General features: G+C 34.3%; 1 protein-coding gene and 1 long non-coding RNA gene across 2 annotated transcripts in view; both read right to left on the bottom strand.

The window, feature by feature from the left end:
* LOC138691332 (zinc finger protein ZFP2-like) overlaps positions 1-12,885 on the bottom strand; it is a 229,103-nt gene that overhangs the window by 131,715 nt on the left and 84,503 nt on the right. The window lies entirely within an intron of this gene.
* Positions 7,068-9,050, bottom strand: LOC138716424 (uncharacterized). The gene is made up of 3 exons (XR_011336663.1): positions 8,080-9,050; positions 7,901-7,997; positions 7,068-7,803 (listed from the first exon to the last, which is right to left on the bottom strand). It is a non-coding gene; the product is annotated as an uncharacterized lncRNA (long non-coding RNA).

Here is a 12,885-nt window from a genome sequence, read left to right as displayed (position 1 = left end):
ACCATGTTCTATTTGCGACTGGAATTAACAGTCAGATTTTTGAGTCTCTTGCAAAGTCTGTTTCAAAATTGTGTCGCCTGATCGTATATGTTCTCTCATGTTCGATGATATGGCCATATGACCCCCGATCAGACAGAATCCTTGGTTATGAGGACCTGGGTGGTTGTACACAACCCAGTAAGAAAGTAGCCAACCAAGTCTTGGTGTTCATAGCAAGGGTCTGCGGCGAAAGTGGAAACAGCCTGTGGGATATTACTTCCATCGTGGTGGGATGTGTGGGAGTTACTTCGCGAGAAGTTCTCCAAGCCTGTAGGGAAGCTGGGTCGATTATTGTTACCACTGTTTGTGACATGGGTGGCAATAATGTAAGAGCCCTACAGGATATGGGGACTTCTTTTGAGAAACCATTCTTTACATTTAATAATCAAGAAGTGGTGACTATCTATGGTCCACCCCACCTCTTGAAGTGCACTCGTAACATGTTTTACAAGGATGATGTGAAATTAAATGTAAAGAATAGTAATGGGACACTGCGTGTCTTGACAGCCTCTTGGGATCATATCTGGGAAGCTGTCAAGCTTGATAGGAAAGAACCTTACCAGGCATTGTACAAAATAACGAACGACCATTTGGAACCTAACACTTTCAAGAAAATGAAAGTGTCCCTTGCTGCCCAAGTGATGAGCAACAAAATGGCAGCAAACCTTCATGCACAGGCTGTTAAAGGTGAATATCATATTCGATTTGAAATTAACATAATATAATTACGTTTTAATGTTATTTATTACTTGTTGTCATATTCCATATGAGAGCATTTTATTAAACGAATACTGAAATCTAATTGTGACTTAATCTTATGTTAATGTAAGTTCTTATCCTACTTCTGTCATAGTTAATAACATATTATAATTCATTACAATATGACTTTAATAGATCGACGTTGCCTTAGTTACATAGTTCTTCGTTTTCTGGTTCAATACCCGGAACAGAGGCAACAGCTCACATGGTATCATATGTAGATAAATTGTTTGATAGCCTTAATGCCTCATCAGCCTGTGATCAGGGTCCAGATGGTTTGAAACGTTATGTACATGCAAAGAAAGAGAACCACCATCTTGCTTTTTGGGATTGTGTCATTAAAGAAGTAGATAGTTGGCAGTTTCTGAAGAAGTCTTCGGCTCTGAGAAGTGAAACCACTTCTCCAACAACCAAATCTAATATTCTTCGACCACGTTCACAGGAGGCTGGCTTACCTCTGTACGTGATGTGAAGTATCTTTGGTTTAGTTAAAGGAGAAAGGATTCAGATACCTGCAGACAAGGTCACTCAACCAAGATCCGCTGGAACACTTGTTTGGTTTTATTAGAGCTAATTGTGGTTCTAATAATAACCCAACAGTCGTTCAGTTTCAGGCTGCCTTGAAAACAGCCATTGTTAATGGCCTCGCTTTCAAGGCACTGAAAGGTGGTAATTGTGAGCAGGAGGATGAACCTGGTGACTGGCTGAACAAGCTGCATTGTTTTCTAGATGCAGAGCCAGAATCTCCTAGTGGTCAGGAACCCAGCTCTACCATTGAGGAGATGCCTCCTACTCACGATGTCCTGTATGAGGGGCTAATATCAGACTCTATAGCCTATGTCTCTGGGTATATAGCCAGAAGATTTCTTAACGGTAACACCTGCATTCACTGTAAAGCTTGCCTCACAACAGAATCAGTGCAGTACTTTCATTCAGGAATTTCTCTTCAAGAGCATTAAGATACCAACCGCCTTTCATACCCCACTGAAGAATTATGCAAGGCAGTTGGAGCTGGAGGAACTCTTTTAGAAAATATGATGCCAGAAATTGCTCACTATCCTGGGGTGCATACGCGTGTTGCAGGTGCTATCTAGGAAAATGTTGATTTTACTTGGATTAGGGGAAAATGTGTGGATCATGAAGTACCCATAATCAATGGCATTATTAAGGCCATATGTGCCATGTCAATCCCTTGGTGGTGTCGAAGATTCAATAGGCACAATAGGCACCTTGGAAATAAAAGGCAGGATAAGATTGAGGTTAAAATTTGGCGACATGTGTAAGCTGTACCTGATTCTGAACTGTGTATAAATTGAATAATTGAATAGCTCATTTCAACAACACTGTAACTTATATTTGTAGCAAATGTAAGTTACAACGTTGTTTGAGTGAGATATTCAATTAATTCACCCGAACAACGTTGTAACCAACATTATGGAATCACGTTATGTCTGTCCTCCTGCATGTGATGAGAAAATTTGGTTTGCCTAAATCAACAGTTGACACCATTACAGATATTTGAAATTACTATTTTGTAGAACAGCGTTACATTTATTTAAAAAAAATTGTACAACTTTTTTTACTCTCTTGTAAAATGTGTTTGGTTACAACATTGTTTCAGTGAATGATTCATTCACTGGTCAACAATGATTTTGTTAAATGTACAATTTCTGCTGTTTCTTTTGTAATTTTTTCTGTTGATTCCAGAAATTAAGTCAGAATTTCTATACCACCCACCATTTCTTTGTAATTTTAGAAAAATTGATTTATTTGTATTGCTATACACAGTACTTAATGTGCTAATGGAAAGGAAATATTTCAAATATTTCATTTTATTGCTTTAGCAATTGACCTGTAACTTTAGATGATTGTTGCCTGTGAAGTCAGAATTCACAAAACTAAATTTTATTCTTCGTAGAACTGTTTGAGTTAATATTAATTCTTAGTAGAGTTGAAACTTACAATCATGAAACAAGTTTCATAACCTGTGTTTTCTTTGTACTTTAAGTGTGGTAAAAGTATCTTATAAAGTGAAACATACCTCGAAATATTGTATAATTTGCATAACATTTTTGTTGCATTTGTGATTAGTTAACTTTGAATTTTACTGCAATAGTTAAAAGAGCTTACGAGTTTTATTTTGATTGAAAAATAGATGACATGAACTGGGTCCCTGAAATCTGTTATGCTCCATGTGATTCTATTAACTGATTGGCTAAAAGTATCACGTCATTTAGCTTTTCGAGTTCCAAAGATATGTCGGGAACCTTAGGATCATTCAACACTGTTACTTTCTAGGAACCACAAATCAGAAGATTACAGAGAACTTGTCAGTGAGCTGATTCAGAAACATAACGTGATGGGATGTCATATCTCTCAAAATAACATCGATCCTCATCTATTTTTTTCTTTCCTCAAAATCTTAGCTTTCTTAACGACGAACTGGGGAGCGTTTCCAACAGGACTTTTCTGAAATGGAAAGGTGCTACCAGGAAAAATGGAGCCCATATATTCTGTCAGACTATTGCTGAACACTCAGAAGAGATGTTTCTCAACCGAAGTATAGCCTCAAATCTATTTCACACACATTTTGGGTAAAATGTTACAAGGTATCAATATTAGAAAAGTCTGAAGTACATTTCATATAATTACTCAAAAACCTTGCGTGATAGAAAAATTTTGAAAACAGATCTGAAATCAGGACGAAAAAAAAGAAGTACCCTATCAGAACTTTGTGAATCCCTAATTAAAAAAATTGAGAAGCTTATACTTCATTCATTTATTTCTCAATCCCAGTCTCATTAATTAAAAATGAGAAAAGAAACCCTTGATGAGGGATCAGTATTAATATTAATGGACTTAAGTGAAAACTACAGTTTTGTTTTTGAAGATGAAGCACAGGGATTCATTGGAATAATGGTAGCAATGGTAGCTGCACCCTTCACACTGTAGTTGTCTACTGCAAAATTAATCAAGATTTGCAATCAAGAAGTTTGTGCATTATTTCTGACGATCTAGATCATAATGTGGCTCTAGTATATCAGACTCAGAAGGTTGTACTAGACTTTTTGAAGTCAGAATTTCCTGAAGCTCCTCTAAATCATATTGAATATTTCACAGGTGGATGTGCTGCACAATGCAAGAATTGTAAGAATTTTAGAAATATCTGCTACCATGAACAAGATTTCAACATGAAGTGCAATTGGTCTTTCTTTGCAACTAGCCATGGTAAATCTCCCTGTGATGGAATTGGCGGCACTTTAAAGAGGCTTGTTACAAAAACAAGTTTGCAAAGACTTTATAAGGATCAGATAACCAAAGCACTACAAGTATAGGAATTTTTCCAGAACAACCTAAAAGGAATTACAGGTTTTTACGTTTCCAAAGAACATATAGTACAGATTCGAAAATTTCTGTGTGGATGCTTTGGAAATGCAAAAACTATTCCCGGTACACGATCAATGCATCTGTTTGTCCCACTGTCACCAAACCAGTTTGGAGCAAACCGATTAAGCTGTGATATTGAGTTCAGTATAATCTATGACTTCTCTCTGCTTGTACCAGTGATGCGAGAATGCTATGTGTATCCCAACTGCTATGTTGCATGCATGTATGATTCCCATTGATATGTGGGTATTGTTAATAGAGTCAACAATGAAGAGAAAGATGCTACAGTTAGGTTCATGCAACCTCATGGCCCATCTCCATCCTTCTATTGTCCTGATGAATTTGTGATGTTTCGTTTCCTCACATTTTGTATGAAGTGGATGTTACTACAATGACAGGACGTACTTATTCTTTAAGCGAAGAGTCTTGTAAATTGGTGGAAGAAAAATGTTGCTTGTATAAGAAAAGAATGAATCATTAAAAACGTAAGGTTGATGTATTTCGCTGTATAGAACAGTTCCTGACAGCACAATTATGGGTATTTTAATATTAAAACAAATTTTAAAAAATTATTATGGAAAACATTCACTGTAACTCATAATTTTATTAATTCAACTTACATATGTGGCATAATCAGCTATTTATATGTTCATTTCTCCTATCTGCAAGAGTGTTTTGTAAGTTACCTATATGTTTAATTAATTATTACTTGATGTTCCAGTAGTCTGAGATAATTTTCTTATGTTTTATTTCTAAATAAATAAAGGATGTATAAAAATTAAATATTTCCTCTAAAAGTTTATTCCTCTTCTGTATATCAACACCAGAGGAAATCACAATTCGGAAGGAGAGGGGGGGGGGATGAAAGGAAAGTGGTGTGCTATTCATTTCTCCAATTTGCTTTTCTCCCCTGCTGAAATAATACGATTTGTAGATTATGCAGTAATTTTTTTCATGCATATTCACAGGGAGGCATGTGTTCAAAATTGAGATTGAATTTTAATAAAAAATTGCACAATAAATTAAAAAAACGCCTACAATTTATTTTTTTTTTACTTGGTTTGCGCCTTCTTAAACTATTGATATGAAAGAATAATCACAAAAAAAATCATAAGCCTACTATTATTTCTCTAGAAGCAGCAGTTATTTTTGTGAATTTGACAATGTGCATCCAAAAAACGCATTCGATCATATTTTCTAAAATTACTGCTAACAGAATAAACAGGAAGTAATAAAAGTTGGCCAGAAATCAAGAAATGAACCAAAGAATAAGTGCACAAAGTATCAGCTAAAAACTGGATAGGTGGGTGTCATGACCTGGATGATTTGACATGGAATAACCCAAATTTGAGTTTAGTAGATCTATTACATAGTAATTATTGTTTTTCCAAATTTAAAATATAGCAATTTATTCTATTATTTTTTTGTGGAATAATTTATGCCCTACTTGTTTCTTTTACATCTGCTATATCGTTGAAGTTGTTATAGTACCGTATCCATTCAGTAGATATAGGTAAGCCTAGTTGTAGATGACAGAAAATACCAGTTGAATTGCTGTCAAACTTAATCATTAAAACAAAAGATAACAGCTTAGTTGCATGTTGCATTTGAACATAAAATATCTGCATTTCATTGTAATGTAAACAACATGTATGGGAAAAAATCAATTTTCACTCAAATTTCCCTTCCTCTATTGCTACAGAGTTGAATAGTGATGATTATATTTATGTAAGACTATGAAATATAATGATGATGATTTTTTTCTAGGTAGATGGCAGTAAACGAGATAAGGAATGTGAAGCATCTATATTTATTAAGACAAAAAAAAACAAAACAAGTTCACAAGACACAGGGGTCCACATATTAAGAAAGACTAGCCACAGAAATTCAAATCAACTTCACTCATAGCCATGCACTAAAAAATGCAGAAGTATGGTGTTGGCTTAAACGAACTTCAGAAATAAAGGAGGCTTTTCTTCAATACTTTTCAGATGGTAGAAAACGTAATATAAGTTTATTTATTTAGTTTTATATCTGTTACTAAGTCTGTGTTATTCAATTAGCAATTTCATTTTATTATTTCAGATGTGTCCTACTGATGTGATGCGCTACCGTAAGTCATTAATAATGGCAGATGGTATAGAGACATTAGCTGATAGTAGTAAAAATCCTCCATCGCACTGGGTGTATGTCCTGCACAGCATTTAGAAAAAGAACTACTTCGGTGATCTCACTCCAGGTCCAGATTTTTTTAGGTATTATCTACGATTTTTTTGTATTTTATTTATATGTAGTTAACAAATTTTACACATAATATATTTCCAAAACTGTTAAAAGGCGTTTATAAATAATGTAATTTATTTATTTTTAGATTAGCTGAAGAAAAGAAAAATTAAACTCCTGAACGAAGGCCACATGATATCAATTGATGCAGATCCATTTGTGTTATTGGATTGTAACACCAATAATGCAAAGGAATCTAAAATCACTGAACATAAAAGAATCTTTCTTTTTGGATAAAGTAGCTTATGTGATCAGTCAAACAGTGCTTTAACTATTGTGTCTGTGACCACAAAAACTAGTGCTGTTCCTGTGGGAGTTTTCATTCATGAAAGTCAAGATGAAAATAATTATAAAGTCGATCTGCAGCACTTGAAAACTTTATGGGATGTAATTACAACTCCATTAATTGAGAACTTTATGACAGATAATAGTTCTTCTTTAAAAAAACGCTCTCCATTCTGTCTGGCCAGATGTGAGGCAACTGCTTTGTCAATTCCATATGATGCAAGCTTCGTGGCGGTGGTTGTGGGATAGCAGACACATGATGAAAAAACATGATGGGAAACCATTAATTTCCCTATTTCGAAAGATAATGTATGCCACTGATGAAGCACAAGCAGAAATTGCTTTTCAGACACTGGTGGCTGAAACCAGTAAAAATTACAGTAATTTTGCACAACATGTATCTACTTTAATATAATAAAATGTTTCAAGTTCAATCTATAAGATTTATCTATTTTGCTATAACACTGTATATAGAATATTAACGTTTTCGCTTTTCGGCATCATCAGATATTGTTAAGAAACACGTAATCTAAACCTTGAACAAATTAAAAATGTACATTGTAATATGCATGACAAAATAGATTTTCATGAGTTTTATGTAGTATTTCTTATAAGTAAAAAAGGTTTATTTTGATAAAGATTTCTAGGAAATATAAATTTGGAAAGTGGATATGATTTCAGATACATATAACTCATGTTACAAAAACACATATGAAATGATTAAAATGACAAGTGTGTTATATTATATCTTGCATTAAATTATTAACAAAATACGAATATCAGCAATAATTTAATATTGGTGGAAAAGACTTAATTGTTGAATTTGTAATTAATTGCCGGGGAATTATGAGTAGAATGGTGATGTGATATCAATACATTATTTAAATGACAATTTATAAAATCGATAATAGGTAATTAATAAAATTAATAATAAATAATGATAAAATTTGATAAAATCTTATGTGTCGTATATTGCCATGCTGTTACATTTAATCCTTAGTAGTTGTTTAGCAATACATTTGGCTGTTCTTCATTCATCAAATCTTGAATCTGTAATATACATGTTTCAATGATTTATCTAAGAAATATTAAGTGGCTACCGGTAATAAATTTTAAAGTGAATGATCGTATCCTGCTGAAAACTTACTTGTTGATTGCGTATAAAAGTACTGCATTCAAATAGTAGCAAACATCATTGTATTGGTAGAAACATATGCTTGTAGGTTTTTAGAATGGGTGGTATGCTGAAATGAAGGAAAAATGTGTAAATTTGGATCAAAAAGTTTAAGTTTATATTAATCTTAATAACTTACATGTGTTTCAAACCTGTGTAAACAGTTGTACTGAGAGGGGCGAGAGAATGGAAAATCAATTATCTGTAAATAAACACGTGAATATACGTTAATGATAATTATTAAATATTATAAAGGAGTGAATTTATGGTGGATATAGTTGAAGAAAATTTTGTCATGATAACGTGATGGAAAGGTTTTAAGATTACTTGCGTATATGTATGCCTCAGCTTACGTGTGGGTGTTCTACTTGGTGGTTTAATGCGTACTGAGAACAGAGTGATCGTGCATGGTTTGCTGTGTACTGGCGTAGTGATTTAAGGGGAACTAATTTAGATGGCGTGACGTCAGAGTTATAATAAAATGTTTCAAGCTCAATCTATAAGATTTATCTATTTTGCAAATGTTTATTTGCTATAACATTGTATATAGAATATTAACGTTTTCGCTTTTTCAGCATCATCAGATATTGTTAAGAAACACGTAATCTAAACCTTGAACAAATTAAAAATGTACATCAGAATCACATATTCTTCTTTCTGAGACAAAAAAAGAATTCTTTTTTGTTCCTCAGTGTGTAAATTAAACAAGCAATTGTTTTGCTGAACAGAAATCCTTCAGTCGTGCATTCCCCTTGCGGCTGGCCTGTTTGCTACGTGAAACCGTTTTCATGTATATGACAGTCAGCACCGCGTCCTGATCTATTATCAACATTATACAGAGGGGAATTATTCAGGGCGTCTAAAGTTAGATAACCCATCTTAAGCAAGTGAAGACAGGATGTATCCTTGTAAGGCGGTGTTACGTTAGGCCATGCCTATGTATGTTTAGTCAGCAGTTCGAAGAGAAGTTTGAACCTCATGAGTGACAGTAATAAATTATCACTCATGAGGCAACTAAGCCAGGAGACAGTAGGGTATGGTGGCCAGGGTGATTATGCGGTGCCAGGAATAGATTAAACCTAAACTTAACCAAAATCCGAGATCATGAACGAAAATGGGAACAATTCCCTGAAGGATTGGCGTTCGTAAGTGGAAAGTTGTTTAGAGTTGTAAATATTGACTAGATAAATACGATTTTTTTACAAATATTCAAACTCTTTCTTTAAATAAAGATTAACAATTTAGGACTTAAGAAAATTGAATAAATGTGAATCTACAACATGAAAATGTTATCTGAATTATGTGATAAACATTTCACGCAGATGTGCATAATTGTTGAGGAAAAGGGCATATAAACTGATTTGAAGTAAACATATTATTAACAAAAAAATACACATATAGCCTATTAAAACTGCTGTAAAACAGTACTTGACTATATCAATTAGTTTATTTTACGGCGGGTTACAACTGATATGGTTATCTAGCGTCTGATTGAGATGAAGGTGATAATGCCAGCCAGATGAACGCCGAACGTTACCCCATATGTCGTCGTTTATTTTATCAAACCTGCTATGTGACAGGACACAACATAATTTTTCAGGAGGAAGAAAAAATTAATTAAAAATCAATGGGCCTATATAAGAATATGAAATAATTTGGTAGAAAACGTTGGTGAATATGGTGAACATAAATTACATCATAAACTATGAGTGTATGCCTGTTTATATATATTTTTTTTCATCCAGAAAAATTATTTTCTGTAATGTCACATAGGAGGGTTCATAAAATCAACAATGGTTTGCTCTTGGCGGATTGAAGAAAAACGCTGGAATGAACCTCAACCAGGGAACTTGTCCCATCCTGAATTTGAACTCGTCCCTGCTAGTTTCATTGTCACACAGCAGTGGACAATATAAGTGCACTCCGGGCAAAGAAATTCACAAAATTCCGATCCCCGAGAAAAGTTGATATCCACCCAAAAACCGGCAAGTATTTTACATTTCTTCTCCGCCAACATTTGTATGGAAATACTACCAGCTAGAAAGGAGCTGCATGGATGCAGACAATAACGAGTCCTTGATCGCTATCCACAACACCAAGGGTTATCTTCAACTCTCAGTGGATTAGCTTCGAAGACTCTGGGAATGTTCGGATATCCTTCAAGATTTGTCTGGAGAGAATTTATCAAAATAAATCAAGTAATAGCGATGCATTGTCCATATTTTGTGTGTCCCTTCTTCAGAATGAAGCCTCCAATACGGTTGGCGCTCCAACACCCAATAGGTCTCCTCAAAAATGGGCACTATGACCCCAATGTTTTCTTAAACCGTCAATATCTGGGAAACAGGCGTCGCAGTAAGGCGTTCGTGATACCTCTGGACGTACTCGGGCAAATAAATTCACAAAACCGATCCCGAACTAAAATTGATTTGTCAAAAAAATCAGGCATTTAGGTAATAGTTTTCTGTCTAAGGGGAGATCCTTGACTGCAAACCCAGCATTCTCCAATATTTCCTATTTTCTGCCTTCTTCTTAGTCACCGCATATGATCCATAGGCTATATCTTAATGTTGTCTATCATCTGATATCTTCTTCTGGTCCGAACTTTTCTCCCGCTCACTATTTCTTACAATACATATTTCAGTAGGCAGTTTCTTTTCAGCCGATGACGCACTGTTTCTAAAAATGTTATCTAAAGTTTTTAGTTATATTTCTATTTCTATTCTTTCATTTGTTACGAGATGTATTCTATCATTTTTATCATATAGTCTAGCAAGGTTTGTGTCTACAATGAAGTGTCATCCATCACTTCAATTTTCCTTAAGATGTTTCCATATTAAATCACTGGACACACATACAAGCACTGTTATATTTTAATTATGAATTCAGTTATGTCTAAGAAATACACCTAGGGCCTATCGGCAGTGTAGATGTAATTTGATTGGGGGGATAATATTGTCATGTAGGCCTACAATTTTCTTAACAAATTTGAATTATGGAAAGAAACTAAATACATAGCTAGTCCTATTAGACTTTAGATATAGACTGTTTAGAAACATTATTTTAAATGAGCCGTTCAGAGCAGAAGTGGTGTAAGTCAAAATTGGGTAATGAAATTTAAAGTAAATATTATGTAATATACAGCGCAATGTAGCAATTAATATGTCCTTCGTGCTATCCACTGACTATTAATAGTTTAAATGAATTGAATATTAATTGCTGCTTTGCGCTGTATTTTACAGAATGTTTACTTTAACCCTTATTACCCATTTTTGACTTACACCAATTCTGCTTTCAACAGCTCAAATGTTAGCCCCTAATTTTTGTAAAGTTGTTTGTGTAATCAGTAGCCTAATCGATTACAAAATGTCCAACTCTGATAAAAAGGAAGTAAACTACAGGCTATGTTTTATATAGGCCTAAAGTTCTTAGGTCCCTACCGTTGTATTCTATTTGTCTTTTTCTTTTGAAGAAATGTATGGTCTTGTAAATTGTGACGCATCTTTTATACCAAATAACTTAATATTCACAATACTTCGATTGATAAACAATAAACCAAAACCTTGTAATATTAAAAAGGGCCTAATTTAATTAACGCTAAACACATAGATCAATGAACACATAAAACACGAAACAACACGTTCAGTGCTGACTTGAAACTGATTCTAAATTCGTTGTCGTACTGTTTTGAAACATAGACAAAAAGAGCATTTGTGTAATGTGATTGTCGCAATGGTTCCAATTTTATTAAATCAATTCTGCTATAATCTTTCAGTATTTTTCACATTAGGTTCAACGTATAAAATACCGGTGTCGGTAACCTGGAATAAGGATATGACAGTTGGCTCCAACTCCGAAACGAAACTCCGAGAATACAATGAATAACAATACACACGGATATCAATTCCGCTATAATCTTTCAGTATTTTTCACATTGTGTTGAACGTACAAAATACCAGTGCTGATAACCAGGAATAGCACAGGCAAAATGAAAATTAACCTCGAATTTTCAACATTTTCTCTTATTAAATTTAATAAAAAATACATTTCTGCGTATAAGTTCTAGGCCTATTTAAATAATTATATATAGACGCTTTAAAGTTCTTTTTTTGTAATTTTTATTTTATTTCAATTTTATTTGTTTTTTTTTAATATATTTCTCTGCGTTTACTTTTCTACGCTTTATTTCTTGAAGCCTATTTAGGGCCTAGATGGAACAACACCGAAATACGTGCTTTGCTCAGACGGTTTTCCTGTGTTCCTAATTCTTTATGTTCCTTATAATTTAGTATATAAAGGCTGTTGTATAAACAAAATAACAAATGCTTATATTCACAGTCGAAATTCAGCACCGTCAGGTATATCCTACAATAATGTAGTCTGGAACCCTGTATCTAGAACAGGTTTCTGTTACGTGCTGTAAATCTACGACAGGGGAGCACAGCTTTACTTGCATCCTGATGAAGCAATTCCATAGCATTTAAAATTCGTCGTCTTCGGCGGGGTTCGAACCCGCATCCAAATTGTAGCACAGTGACGACGTTACACTGTTATTATCTGCAATAAAAGTAACAATGTCCGCCATATTGTTTATTTTCCACGTGTAAGCCTGGTGTTGGGCTGACACAACTGCGGAGGAGTCCGCGTATATTCTAGACTGCCATGTCGACGCAATTGCGCATTTTATCCCTCTTCACTGCATCAGCGTGCGGGATGAGTTGCTCATTTGTCTTGTTTCTGTTCGGGCTAGAGAGTTTCTAGAGCCCAGGACGGGAATCGAATATGGAAATTTTAACTGAGGCAGATATAGTTGTGTTTTATATTACTACAATTTGTTTATAGGCCTATATGGAATGTGAAAGGCAATTGAATACATGTATTTAATATCAATAATAAATCAACAATAAGGCCTTCAGCTTTGAAACTGATTCCTATTGTATGTTCGTCCGGAGAAAAAC

Source organism: Periplaneta americana, chromosome 16 (genome assembly GCF_040183065.1).
Source record: "Periplaneta americana isolate PAMFEO1 chromosome 16, P.americana_PAMFEO1_priV1, whole genome shotgun sequence".
Classification (NCBI taxonomy): Eukaryota; Metazoa; Arthropoda; class Insecta; order Blattodea; family Blattidae; genus Periplaneta; species Periplaneta americana.
This window is presented reverse-complemented; position numbering and strand designations above follow the sequence as displayed.